Source organism: Emys orbicularis, chromosome 1, assembly GCF_028017835.1.
Source record: "Emys orbicularis isolate rEmyOrb1 chromosome 1, rEmyOrb1.hap1, whole genome shotgun sequence".
Classification (NCBI taxonomy): Eukaryota; Metazoa; Chordata; order Testudines; family Emydidae; genus Emys; species Emys orbicularis.
In genome coordinates this window covers 111831624-111846953 of record NC_088683.1, presented here as the reverse complement: position 1 = coordinate 111846953, position 15330 = coordinate 111831624, and positions in this window count along the sequence as shown.

The following is a 15330-nucleotide window of genomic DNA, read 5'->3' as shown; positions in this document are numbered from 1 at the left end:
CTCACAGGAGAAATACCCTGAGAAAAATAAACTTATTCTGAGAAGCTTTTTCACATGTTAAAAATATTCTTAATATATATGCTAGGATTGTATTCTAAGTGGGTGTTAGGCTTCTCATAAATTTTACTGGAACATTTATGGTTTTGGATGACCAATAAAGGATGGGGGTAACCAAGTCAGAAGCTGAAGTGTTACTGAGAGGGAGTATTTCAGAATTGGCTCATTTTTCCTTTGAGTCAGACAGCTCGCCACATTTAAGTGTCAATATCTTTTGGCAGCACAACTTCAGGCTTTTCAGACCAGCAGGATAATATGGGCTCACAGTGATATGGCATAGTACATCCCATAAATAAGTATTCCCTGAGAAAAATACTCTGATCTAATTTACTTGCCATGATGATAGTTAGGTACCCTGCCTATGAAAACTACAGATACAACAGTTACTCAGATAAAATGGTGGACAAAGGGCTTTCCTATCACAGATGGCAAAAATAAATTAATTCATATATGTGTTAACCACTGGGTGGCAGTATAACGGCTTTATCCACTAAGTGATAATGCTAACATTCATTCGCTGCGGTTGTGTTACATTTATTCTCAGTTAACTGAGACAGATATATTTTCAGTGTCTAGTGTTGCTATTGTGTTTGACTATTTGTTTTGTCCTAATAATAAACAGTTAGCCCACATTATACATCATTAACTTTTTTCTGTGCACCAATTGAGAATGGTCAAGTGTTAATCCATACCAACTCAAGTACAATTTAAGTCTAGTCCCTATTATGCAGCTGGTAACTTGGTACCTACATTTAGGAAGCTAAGCAGCTGATAAAAGGTTCAGGGCTGGATACTCAGCTATAGCCTAGGAGGACACAGCATAGCTCAGGAGAGACGGTACCGAAGTGGCATAAAGCTGCTCTAACTCATCCTGAGTAGTCTATTGTTTAACTGGGCTTTTAAAATTTGGTCTGGGATTTTCAAGAGAGTCTGAAGTCAACTCTCATTGAATTTCCAGAGCAGCTAGGTGCCTAACTCTCTTAGGTGCTATTTGAAAACCCCAGCCTTCTTTATTTAATACTTTTTATCATCCGGGTTGCTCATTCACTTCTCAGCATGTCTGACTCTTATCACCATTAGTTCTTTGGACAGTGTATTAAACCAAATTAAAATGGTAATCATTCCCCTCCTTTCTTGTTGCTAAAAACAATTCATATCAGTTGCAGATTCCAGAATATTAAGAGCATCAACACCATCTTCAAAAGCAAGGTCTCATTTCTCTGACCCTGTAAGGAATAAAATATATAAGACATTGTTCAGTTTCAGCATTATGCCTTCAAGATTAATTTAAATCTACAGCATTACAGCATATACTATTTCTTCCTTAAAGCAGATACACAAAAACCTGATTATGTAGAGCCAGGAATGGATCTTAATTGAGATATGTTGTTTAACTCTGCAGCATGTGTCGCATATCTACTGTAGCCACCATTACTATTTACAGATTAGTAATACAAACTGATGAGGAACCCATCAGAAACCAGCGCTTTGCTAATTTGCTCTAAGGCATAGCAGCTTGCAGAACTGTTGCTGTTCTCACTTATCAGAATTTGAATTGTTCTGCATTAGGCTAGGTCTACACTATGGGGGGGGGGGTCAACCTAAGATACGCAACTTCAGCTACGCAAATAGCGTAGCTGAAGTTGCGTATTTTAGGTCGACTTATCTGGCTGTGAGGACGGCGGCGAGTCGACCGCTGCCGCTCCCCCGTTGACTCCGCTTCCGCCTCTCACTGTGGTGGAGTTCCGGAGTCGACGGCAGAGCAATCGGGGATCGATTTTATCGCGTCTACACTAGACGCGATAAATCAATCCCCGATAGATCGATCACTACCCGCCAATCCGGCGGGTAGTGAAGACGTACCCTTAGAGAGAGAATATCTATGAAGCTAATCAAAGTCATTATGTTGCATTGTGCTATACAAATACTTAAAATTGGGAAACTTCTTTGTCACGTTTTTGAGGCTATACTATGATTCAGTGTGATATTGCATAACTCTTCTTTTTGGTACTGAGTGAGTGTGTGGTTAAGTAAATAAATAACAGTACCAAGGAGCATGAGAAGATAAGAAACCCATAAGAAGTAGAATTGTTTCTCTTGAGCTAAGAGTTTTTTAACAAGGAAGCATTAGCAAGCCAACTCAGAGTGTGTACTGGGTGTGGTCAGGCTCTCTGATCTGTTGTGGACACAGCTGCACGACTACTATTTACTTGCAGTAAAATACAGTTAGTTTTACAAACCTAATTCCAGATAGTGTATGGGAATTGGGGACTAGCCCTTTAAATAGTCTGGGTGCTCTCTAGTGAGCCTCCCTGTTGTCTATTGCTGAACCCATCAGGATCCTACGAAAACAGCAGTGACATGGGTGGTGGTGCGTGACTCCTCCATTTGGGGAGGCTGTGCACCCCCACACCGGGGCCCTGCCCCGCGGCCTGCCTCCATTCAACCTCCTCTGCTTGAAGCCCCACCCATGCTGCATCCCTGGACCCACTCGGCCCCCTCCCCCAGGGCCACCACTCACGTCTCTTGACCCCTCCCTGGACCCCCGCCACCTGCCCGTTGGCCGGCCAGCCAGCCGCTTGTCCCTCATGTGTGTATTCACCCCCGTGAGGCTCCCATGCGGGTGGAGCAGGGATGGGAAGAGGCAGAGACTCAGGGGAAGAGGATGAGTGGGAGCAGGGCCTCAGGGCAGAGCACGAGCGGGGCCCTGGCCGGGGCACCCACCTTTTCAGAAGCGGCATGCTCCAAAGGCAGCGGGCTGGCTGTTTGGGGAGGCTTAGCCTCCGCTGTCGTCTTATAACCACTGCCTTTGAGCAGTGTACACAGGGAGCTAGGTCTTGTATAATTGTACATAGTTAATAAACACTTTTTTTTTTGGACGTCCAACTGTGCCCAAGTGATTTCCCCCATACTCTTAATGTTGTGTAGAGAGCAAGGACATGACAGACTGTATTATTCCAAACAGTTTTCAGGGCAAGGAATCTTGAACTAAGAAGCTGTCTAGCAGCACCCCCTCTCATGTTATTTACTGTGGTTCTGCTTGCTAGATATGCGTCTCTGCTGCTGTTATCAAACTTACATGCATGCAGTACGCTAAACACAGTTCTCGGTAAAAGGCCCTTGGGCTTGAGGTGCTGTGCTGCCAACTATCAGTAAACTTATTAACGTCCATTTATCTGCCTGTTTAGATAGCTTATAAATAAGACATTGTCCTAAAAGCTGATAATAGGAGCTTTCTTCTGGGAAAAGGTCTAAGACTCCCTCAAGGATGGATCTGTTTCTGGAGGCAAATAGTTATACTGATCCCTGACTTAGCCTTCTTGTATGTGTGTATCAGCTGTTTGATTGTTTACAGCAGTGTGGCCTGCAGCCATGCATCCTTAGGCTGTGTTCTTGGCTGATTTCAAAAGGTATGTGATGTGGTCATTATTTGGATGGGTGACCTCTGTGAAAATTAAAAGGATTCCATAATGGGCAGTCTCCTCTGCAAGTTAGTACTGAGCCAATACAATAGTGGAGCAGTGTGTGGCCAAAGATGCCAGATCTGGGATTAGGTGGAAAATGGAGGCCCCCAATATTTAAGATCACATGCAATACTTTATAAAAGACAGGGGGTAACCAGTCCCAATTTCCTGGCCAAATTACACATCCAGTGATAGTTTTAGTTACCTAAATTTGCAACTGACTATAGTATTTTGCTATTTCAGTATTCTAACAAGCTGAGGCTCTTTACTCTTTGTCCCAGGCTATAGTTTAGTGTTGCTATACACTGTTACATAAGGGCCATGCTCCATGCCAGAGCTGGCTGCATTTTGGTGAAGGGTGACGTGTCAGAAGTTTTCAAACTTTAGGCCTAGTCTGCACTACATGGCTATGTCAACACAAGGCAGGTTACGTCGACCTAGCTGTTTATGTGTCTACATTTAAATTTCACTCCTGCTGATGTAAGCGCTCTGCTATGCTGACTTAATAACACCACCTCCCCGAGTGGTGTAGAGTCAGGATTGATGTAGTTAGGTCAACGCAGTGATAGTGTAGACACTGTGTTACTTAGATCGATTGTTATTGACCTCCAGGAGCTGCCGCTGTGGTCACCATTGTCAACTCTGCTACCCAGGGGCCAGGTACACAGGAAGCTGCCCCCTGCCCTTTAAAGCCCCGTGAATTTTTGAAATGTCTTTTCCTGGTGGCCTGGCTTGGTGAGCACACCTAGCAGCTCTCCATGGTTACTGCCCAGCTGATATGCCGGCTACACACTGCAGATGCACGCCTGCCATTAGGTATTGGCTCCCACAGGACTGTGGGAAGAAGAGGCTGTGCAGGCACAGGTCCGATTCAGCTGTAGAAACATGGACATCTATGAGCAGATTGCTTGGCGGATGCTGGAGAAGGGCTACAAGAGGGACCAGCCGCAGTGCTGCGTGAAAGCCAAGGCATATCAGAAGGCAAGGGAGGCCAACAATTGATCTGATGCTGAGTCGCAGCTCTGGTGCTTTTACAGTGGAGAGCAGAAAGGCGCAGGAAAAGGAGAGGGATGTGCAGCAGGAGATTCTTGTGCTTCTTAAACAGCAAACTGAGCTGCTGCAGACTTTGGCAGACCTGCAGGTTCAACAAGCCCATGCTCCCCTCCCTCTGCAGCTCATAGAGAACTCAGTATCGGGAACTCCCTGTATCCCACCGCAACAAGGCATCAAGGGGTCACTACACTACCCCTACCACTCTACCCTGGGGGACATTAAAGACAATCACAGCTTCCCATACACTGACCTGTGAAAGCCACAGTTGGTGTATGTGTACCTGAAATGGAAATGTGTGTTCTTTCCCCTTCATAAATTCTGTTTCCTTAATTTGGTAAGTTTTAATTTTTAAAAAATTTCTCAGTTCGTGGAACAGAATAAAATTCTATTTTTGGAACAAAATTCATCTTTATTATTTCACAATATATTCTGGCTGCTGCTGGACAGGTCTGACACCCACTAATTTCCTTCTACTGTATTGTGTCACAGAACCAATAACATCATTCCCAAATCATATAAACAAGTGCATTGACAATGTTATAGTCCTACATACAAAGCAATCGCTACATGATTCATGCCCAGCTGCAAAAGAGCAAGGCCAGATAGAGCACACTACAGCAACACGCTCTACACTGGCTCACTATTAAAATAATCTTCCTGAGCCATAAAACTCCACAAGGAGCTCTTCTAATAGCTCTTATATCTGGCTGTTTAAATTTAGCAGGCAGCTGCTCCATCTCTGCTCTCCTCCCCAGCGGAAAATTTCCCTGCCTAGCTTCACAGAAGTTATACAGGACACAGCAGGCAGCTATAACCATTGGGATATTTCTCTCACTGAGGTCCAGTCTAGAAGGTAAACCATGCCAGCCACCCCTTCAAACAGCCAAAGACATATTCCATTGTCATGCTGTACCTGCTGAGCCTGTAGTTGAAGCACTTCTTGGTTCTGCTGAGGTGCCCATGTAAGGCTTCATGAGCCAGAGGCGCTAGGGATAGGCTGGGTCTCCCAGTATCACTATGGGCATTTCAACATTCCCAATGGTAATCCCCCAATCAGGAAAGAGAGTCCCTGCTTCCTGCTTTCTGGACAGTTTTATGTTTTTAAAGATGAGTGCATCATGCAACCTTCCCTGACCCGCCTAAACTGAGGTCAGTAGAACGACCCCGGTGATCCACCAGTGCTTGTATTATATACTGTGTGGCTGGTGCTAAAATATGTGTGCCATCTATTGCCCCACTGCAGTTTGGCCCCGGACCCACCCCAGAGCCACTATTTCCTGCACGTTGCCCAGAGTCACAGTCCTGCATAGCAGATTGTGATTAATGGCCCTGTACACTTGCATTACAACCACCCCTGGGATGGATTTCCCAACTTCAAATAGGTTTCAGAGTAGCAGCCGTGTTAGTCTGTATCCGCAAAAATAACAGGAGTACTTGTGGCACCTTAGAGACTAACAAATTTATTAGTTTTTAAAGATGAGTGCATCATGCAACCTTCCCTGACCCGCCTAAACTGAGGTCAGTAGAACGACCCCGGTGATCCAAATAGATTCCCAACTGACTGGTAGCAATCTGGGGTTGCAAGTTTCCACAGTGCAATTGCCACTTGCTTCTCAACTGTCAGCGCAGCTCTCATTTTGGCGTCCCTGCACAGGCGAGCTGGGGAGAGTCAGGCACACAGATCCAGGAATGCACATCCGAAAATTCTGCACCCACCACTTGTCATCCCAAACCTGCATGACAATGTCATCCCACCAGTCAGTACTTGTTTCTTGGGCCCAGGACCAGCTCTCCATCATCTGCAGCTGCTCTGTGAATGCTACCAACAACCTTGAAGTGTTTCTTTCTATGTCGCAAAGCAATCTTCCCTCCAAACATAGATGACTGGTGCCTCCCCATACTGGGGTGGGGGTGGGGGAGCACAATCTAAAGGAGAGGACATGTGACCGCCCCATGTGTCTCCCTGCCCAGTGACCATCCCCTCGTGCCCAGCCTGGGGCCACAGTGCTCTCCCTGCCCCCTTATTACCTGCGGGGGGGGGGGGAGAGGGAGGGGAAGATGCTCTGTCCTTCTCTCCCTGTGCTTCCCCTAGGTTGACAACTTTCTAATCGCACAAAACTAAACACCCTTGCCCCACCCCTTCCCTGATGCCCCGCCCCCACTCACTCCATTCCCTGCCCTCCGTCGCTCGTGCGCCCCCAGCTTCACTGGGCTGGAGCAGGGGGTTGGGGTGAGGGCTCCAGCTGGAGGTAAAGGCTCTGGGGTGGGGCTGAGGATGAGGGGTTTGGGGTATAGGAGGGGACTCCAGGCTGGAGCTGAGGGGTTCAGACTGCACGAGCAGGCTCAGGGCTGGGGCAGGGTGGGTTGGGTGTGGGGAGTGATGGTGTGGGCTTCAGGAGGGAGTTTGAGTGCGGGAGGGGGATCGGGGCTGGGGTGCGGGAGGAGGTGCTGGGTGCGGATTCGGGGAAGGGGCTCAGGGCTGGGGCAGGGGGTTGGGATGCGGGCTCTGGGAGGGCGTTTGGGTGTGGGAGGGGGCTCAGGGCTGGGGTTGGAGTACGGGAGGGAGTGTGGGGTGCGGGCTCCAGGAGGGGGTTCTGACCTGGGGTAGGGGGTAGGGATGTGGGAAGGGGTTCGGGTGTTCGGGTGTGGGCTCCAGCTGGGCAGCATTTACCTCAGGCAGCTCCCACTGTGGGGAGCCCCGGACCCTCCACCTGGCCTGGGGCATGCCCTGGGGGCAGGGCCATGTGCCAGGGGCTGCTCTTGTGCACCCCAGCCCCCCCATCAAGGCAGGTGGAGGGTCTGGGGCTCCCCACAGCTGCCTGGGCGGCTCTTACCACAGCTGAGGGCAATGGAGAGGAGGAGGAGGAGCAGGGCCGGGGCCCCTGGGAACAGGGCCGGCTCCAGGGTTTTGGCCGCCCCAAGCAGCCAAACAAACAAAACAAAACAAACAAAAAACAAACAAAAAAGCCGCGATCGCGATCTGTGGCGGCAATTCGGCAGGAGGTCCTTCGCTCCGAGCAGGAGTGAGGGACCGTCCGCCGAATTGCCGCCAAACAGCTGGACGTGCCGCCCCTCTCCGAAGTGGCCGCCCCAAGCACCTGCTTGGTAAGCTGGTGCCTGGAGCCGGCCCTGCCTGGGAATGTGCCCTGTCGGCCCGTGCGGTAATCAGCCTCTGACTCTGGCACGTTCGGCCGCTCTTGATCCCCCCCCCCCCCCAATGTGTCGCCTCTGCATGGATGACTGATGCCTCCCTCTACTGGGGGGGCACAATGTAAAGGGGAGGACTTGTGACCACCCCACCTGTCTCCCCTGCCCAGTGACACACCCCGCGCCCAGCCTGGGGCTGCAGCACTCTCCCCGCCCCACATTACATGCTGGGGCGGGGGTGGGGGGCGGCTCTCTGTCCCCGCACGTTCAGCTGTTCTCCCTGGCAGCCAAGTCACTCCTGCCTGAGAGAGCCTGACTGTAAGGTAGCAGCGGCCCACTCCTTGCCCGGGCTCCTGGGGGCAAGCATGCCAGGTGTGTGTGTGTGGGGGCTCCAGCTCACTTAGCCCCAGTCCCTGGTAGCTGAGCCCAGGCATGGAGCGGGTTACTGCTGCCTCACACCCAAGGTCTCTCAGGTAGGAGCGGCTCCATCCCGCTCCCCGCCCGGCTTCGAGGGAGAGTGTCCGAACATGCCGGGGGGGAAGGCGCAGGGACAGCAGGCCAGAGCCTCTCTCCCTCCCTATCCCTGGCAGGCCAATCTGGGGGGGCAGATATGCATCACCTCTGGATAGCTGGTGGAGAGCTTATTTACTACATACTTTACCTTGCGGAAGAGATGAGACTCTCCCTATTTTCCTTCTTTATTTAGCTTCATCCTCTGAGATGCCCAGCTGGCTGTGTGGTGACTGTCTCCAAGCAAGCATCCTTGTGTGTTTTGCTTTCAGCATGTCATTTGTTTTCTTGCCTGGAATTTGGTAATGACTAAGACACTGTAGATAGGGGGAAAGGGCTCTGAAATATGCAGAAGCGACCTTAAAATGCAGAATCTTTGTTATTATAGAAATAGTTTGTCCTAATCTTGCCAGGAGTCTGAAATAGCATGAAAATCTTCTTGGAATGTCTTCATAAGCTGCCTGGAATTCTTCATGTTTTGTTTCAGTCAGGCTGAGGGTGGGTTGATTGGTAAGTAATGATGAAAAGTTGTCCATACACCATTCAGGACATCAAATATAATTCCTACTCCAAACTCTGTGTCCTGCTGGTCTTTTGTATGTCTTCAGCATTCTATGTATGTCTGCTCCAACTCCCTCTGAAGCCAATGCATCTGTCAACTGACCTCAATGGGCATTGGATCAGAGTTAGTGTGTGTTTTTCTATGCATGGTGTTTTAAAACATTCAGTAAACATTTCATTGAAAAAGCAGGCATCTGCTGACCACATCAAAGAATCACGAGAGCCATAGTTGACTGCTAGAGAACAGCTCGTGTTTTCATAATAGGGTGGAGGTAGATATTAATAATCATGTTTTTATTTATACAGCACCGTAGGTGTCACTGATACTTCCCATATGAACAACATGACATACTGATTCTTTACCCAAAGGGGATACGCCTTTTTTCTTCCTAGGAATTGCCAGTCAATGCACTTAGTTCAGGCTGTTCATTACTCACTTTTCTCTCTACTTCCATATGATTCAATGGCGAATCAGACAACAGGAGTCCATTTAGAGGCCTTTAAGCCCATGAGAGCTCTCCTGAGTATGCCACAGACACCCTACAGATAGAGATTGCGACAGGCTGAAAATGCCAATAGTCAGCAAAGTTCCCAATGCAGGGTTTTCATCAGAGAAGAGTTCCGTGCCACACCTTGCTAAGACAAACACACCTAATATGTGTCTCATTTATTTATTTGCAGTTAAGTGCCTTCATGTTTAATGTACCTATAAAGCATTCTTGTGGTAGTTTTCATATGTATGCATAGCTAAGGGAAATTTGCACTGGTGTAATTACATTGAGGTAGGTGCAAACCCCTAGTTGCACCAGTTTGACTTACTCTGGCAACTTACTAGTGGAAATCGCCAGTGCAAGCCTTATCTGCCATTGGTATAGCTCACCTACAGTGGGGATTTGCTCTGGTGTAGCTACAGTGCTGGAAAGCCCCCAGTATAGAGAGGACTCTAGCCACATTTCATGTGACACTGGGGTGTTTATAGGTTCCTTGCTTTCACACACTAGATGTGTAACATAACAATGCTGTGATCTTAAAGCTGGCATTCCATTAGTGCATTCCTGCATGAGAAATATGTTCCCACTTGCTGAGAAACAATAAGGAAGCAAAATGGGCTTGAACGTCTTCTGGAGCAGCAGTAGCTGGGGATCCTTGCTGTTTCCAACTAAAGCCATGGATGGACCCACTCAAAAGAAGGCTTAGACAACATTTCACTGATGGCCTTGTACACAGTGTTACTTCTGGGGGAATTCTGCACCACTGTGTGCATGCAGAATTCATGTCCCCTGCAGATTTATTTGCTTCCCTGCAGAAAAATGACTTTCTGACAGGGAAGCAAAGGGAAGCTGCAAGAGCAGTCACCCGCCCCTGCACAGCAGTGTGGACATGTCATTTTGGGCGCCCAGAGCAGCCAGCGAAGAGGTAAATCTGAGGGTTGGGGGATGGGGATGCTCTGGACATTGGCGCCTGTCCTGCACCAGGCTTAGCTGCTAGTCCCGGCTGGGCTGGGGGCAAGGGAGGACGGGACTTCCTCTTCCCCTGCAAAGAGTGGCCTTGGTCACGGCTGAGTCAGGCACATCCCCAGAAACCTCCCTAGGTGCAGGAAGCTCCAATCCCCACATTTCTTGCCCCCATCACTCCTCAGCCATGGGGGGAGAGGTCACTGAACAGGGAACTGCTCCCCTGTTCACTCACCCTGTGCGTCTGGACCCCGCCCGATACCCAGAGTTATATGGAACACCAGCCTGCGCTGTGGAGAAGCATGGACTCGTGCTGGAGTAGCCGACTCAGTAGGAATAGTATATACCACAGAGAAAAGATGCTCTATAAAAGCAACATTTTATTTTAGTATCCAACTTGTCTGTTATTGATGCTCAGAGGCCCTTGATTTGTCTGGGCAGGATTCTTTCAGGAAGCCATATCCTTTGTGTGTGGAGATGGGCTACAGTGAGTTTGAAGAGTAGCTTAAGACTGAGACACAGCTATCTGACCCAGTTTTCAGGTTGGTCAAGACACAGAGCACATGCCCTCACAGGAGTGTTTAAGAAGTGTGAAGCCTCCACTATGAGGGGGTGGAAAAAGCTAACAAGGGTTTCTGATGAACGGCAGCAGGGCTGAATCATCAAAGGCTTTATCGTCAGAGATAACTTTATAGGAGAGTCTACAGTAAACTTCCATTCCTACACTGCTCTATCACAGTAATACTTTCCCAGATCTTGGATTAACACTGAGAGATTAGATTCAGTCTCAACGGGGGATGTTTACATTTAGGTGTAACTGCAAAGCTGCCAAAATATTGGTTCAAGATCATATTTGCTCATTAAACAGATTGTTCCTTTCATAGACAATGCAAATAGCTCTTAAATATAATGGGAGTGACTGGTATAAAAACAAAATTGCAGACAAGTGTAGAGCTGTGTTTTCACATGCATAGTTTAATTAGGACCCAACTTGTCATGGTAAACTAATTTAAAAGAAATGGCTTGGCCCAAAGAAGAAAAAAGAAACTTTATTATACAAATGTCTCCTTTGTTGTACTGTATTTGTCAGATGAATATGCCCAACTGTTGTGAAAAGACATATTTCTTCCTCATGATAAAATAGAGAGGGGACTATTGAAAAGTGAAAGCTAATGCATTAAAGCACCTCTGGGATTCTGCAGGGAGGCTTTTGCATTGCAATTTAGTAGCCATTCTTTCCCATAGCGCTCAAGGGGGAGAGGGCACTCTCATGACAAACACTGCCTGTTGCAGGTGTCACCAATAGATCAGCTAGACAAGCTCACTGCAGTGCAAAAACAGCACATCATGTTGCAATGGCATGAAGTGATAACATTGCATGAATCCCCAAAGATCTTTCAGGATGCTTTAATCTAATCATGTTTATGGAATGCCCATCACTGCAGTATCCCGGTGCCATAGTATCTAACCTGATATGGAGGATATTAAGGCGACACAGCAAAATGATGGCTATCCTATGAAGTTTGTGGTAATCAATTATCACTTGGTGCTTAAGGTACTTGAGATCTGCTTTATTCTGTGGCCATTTCCAACTGGATGGGCATAACAAGAGCTTCACAGTACCCCACCCAGCTACACTGCCTGGGAAGCCCTTAAAGGCACAGTCCCCAATCACATAAAGTTCAAGATGGTGAGAACCCTGAAAAGTAACATTCTTGCTGGATTTGCAGAAAACTTAGTGTTTTCACCTCAAAGGTGGTATTTTCCGCTAAGGAGAAAGCAACTTTTCCACAGATGAAAATTCCTATTTATCCTAAGAAATGTCTTGCTGCCAACGTCACTGTGGCAAAAACTGTTATTCCCTGGTGAAAAAAATGCTCTGGCAAAAAAGAGGCAAAGTGCTTAAGGTGAGAGGGTTCAAAAAAAAAAAAGTGACTGTGACTTTAGTAGTGGTGAAAGGTCCTGGATACTAGAAACTCTACCAACAGAACAAGCATAACATGGCAGGCACAGTGCAAAGCATCCCCATGCTGGCCTGCCAACGTGCCTCCATCCTGAACTAGAAAGCCCCCTGGTCAGGCTGAGAGTGGTGTTTGGTCTCCATGGCTCTTCATCTCTCAGTATCTCTGTTGATGATGCCAACAGACGGGCAGGGGGCAATTAGGCCAAGATCCTGAAAGATATTTAGGTGCTTAATGCCCATTGAAATCAACGCAAGGTAGGTGCCTAAATACCTTTGAGGATCTGGGCCTTAGTGCCAATTTTGGTGGGGAGGGGTTTGTGGTGGAAACCTGTCCATTAGGAATGACAGTGAAGCCACCAACTCATTTCCCTGGGAGGACACCAAACACAGATGACAACATCTACTCTACGATGCAGCTTCACGCACAGTTTGGTCTCACTTGGTGGGGGATAATGAAAATTAGTGCAAACTTACAGAGCCACATTTTTTGGGGGAGGTATAAATCAGTGTTTTCACAACAAGCAAAGATTGAGTGTTTTGCACAATGCTGCTTGTTACAATATTGCCAAATATGTCTGCAGTGTTTGACTGCTCATATCAGTAGAGGATTAAGATGTGACCTAGTTCACCTATTGGAGTATGTTGGATAGAGTGAGAGAACAGGAAAGCATGAGAAATCTGCTGGTACCAGCATAATGTATGTTCCCATCCTCCCAACTAAAGCAAAGTTTTAGGTGATAAACAGGCTTAATACAGCACACAAACGTTTATCGAAAACGAATTGCAAGTCACGTGGCACATTTTCAACTCTATTCTTCTATTTTAATCATTCAAATGTCAATCCCCTTCCCATTCCCACCAGTTGTAACTGGTACTACTAAAGTTGCATGGAGTCTGTGACATTGTCATATGACAATGGTAAAGAATCACAGAAGAATCTGCTTTCTTCTTACAGTGAACAAAGATGTTAATTGAAATAGTGTTACTCTGTCTCTGTGTGCGTGTGTCTCTCTCTCTACTTCGCTGCAGACTTCTGCTAGAACCTTTGTCAGCCCCTCTTCCAGCTACACCCTTTAAAGAAACAATACCCAGCTACTCAGAGATATCATCTAGTTCCTCTGTGAGGCTGATTGTGAACTGAGAGCTGTGGGTTGAAGTCCCTGATCCAGGGCCGGCTCCAGGCACCAGCTTACCAAGCAGGTGCTTGGGGCAGCCACTTCGGAGAGGGGCAGCTGTTCGGCGGCAATTCGGCGGACAGTCCCTCACTCCTGCTCGGAGCGAAGGACGTCTCACCGAATTGCCACCGCAGATCGCGATCGCAGCTTTTTGTTTTGTTTTGTTTGGCTGCTTGGGGCAGCCAAAACCCTGGAGCCGGCCCTGCCCTGATCTGTTATAGCTCCATGTGTGACCTTGGGCAAGTTACTTAGGGCTAGATCTACAAAATATTTCTGGTGCCTATGTCCAAATTTAAAGCCTCAAAACCCCTGGTCAACTGCTGTCTAACCCTGAAGGTGTCAAAATCCCTAGGTGCTAGTAAAATTCCCATAGTGTTCAAATGTCTGAAAGTAGGTGGTGCCCAGCCGCCTAAATCCGGGTGCCCAGCTCAGGACTAAGTCCCAGCAGGATCCTCAAGTGAAGTGTTGTCTTGCCTGCTGGATTGGACCATGCACAAAAGATACTGGAGGAGTAGGTGGTTGCCCCCGGATACCTTTTAGCCCAGGGGTTAGTATACTCACCCTGGAAGAGCCAGGTTCACATCCCCATGTTGCCTGATTTGGAGCAGCAATTTGAACCGAGGGCTTCCGCCTTCCCAAATGAGTGCCCTAGCCATTGGGCGATGTGGGTAGTCTGGGGTGGGTCTCTCAATCTCTACTGGTAGAGCTATCCAATTTTGTATAAATGATTAAATAGTCATTGGGCCAGACAGAGAGAGCAAGAAAAAAATGACCCAGCAGCTCAGTAATTAGGGCCCTCACCTGCAATGTAAAAAAGCCAAGTTGAAGTCTCTGTTCCAAAGGCTGTAGCAGGGAGGAGATTCCCTCCCTCATAGTCTAGTACCCTATAAACTGAGGGCTCAGATCTTGGGGCTCCAAGTAGCCTGCCTAAATCCATCACTGTCTGAATTCCCTGTGTTGGAACCTAGAACCAGCACATCAGTCACTTGCTCATGTGGGGATTTTTTTTAGCCTCTGGTTGAGTTGAGAGCCAAGATTTCTCAGGAGCCTCTTGAAGGGGAATCTTTGGAAGATTCATAGAGTCAGAGACCAGAAGGGACAATTAGATTATATAGTTTGATCTGCTGTATATCATAGGCCCCAAAAGTTCAACCTATTGAGCCCAATAACTTGTGTTTGACTAAAGCATATCTTCCAGAAAGGCATCTGCAGAAGATTAGTCTGCAGAAGAGAAGAATGAGGGGGGATTTGATAGCTGTTTTCAACTACCTGAAAGGGGATTCCAAAGAGGATGGATCTAGACTGTTCTCAGTGGTACCTGATGACAGAACAAGGAGTAATGGTCTCAAGTTGCAGTGGGGGAGGTTTAGGTTGGATATTAGGAAAAACTTTTTCACTAGGAGGGTGGTGAAGCACTGGAATGGGTTACCTAGGGAGGTGGTGGAATCTCCTTCCTTAGAGGTTTTTAAGGTCAGGCATGACAAAGCCCTGGCTGGGATGATTTAGATGGGGATTGGTCCTGCTTTGAGCAGGGGGTTGGACTAGATGACCTCCTGAGGTCCCTTCCAACCCTGATATGATATGATGCTATGATCTGGTCTTGATTTGAAGACATTAAGAGATGGTGAATCTACCACTTCCCTTGGTAGTTTGTGCCAAAGGTTAATCATGCTCACTGTTAAAAATGCGTGCCTTATTTCTAATTTCAATTTGTCTGTCTCCAACTTCCAACCTTTGGTTCTTGGTATGCCTTCCTCTCCTAGGTTAAAAAAAGCCTTTAGTACTGGCTATTTTCTCCCCCTGAAGGTATATACACTATAATCAAGTCACCTCTAAATCTTCAGATTGAGCTTGTTAAGTCTCGCACTGTAAGGCATTTTTTCCACTCCTCAAATCATTTTTGTGGCTCTTTTTTGCACCCTCTCCAATTTTTCACAATTTGAACA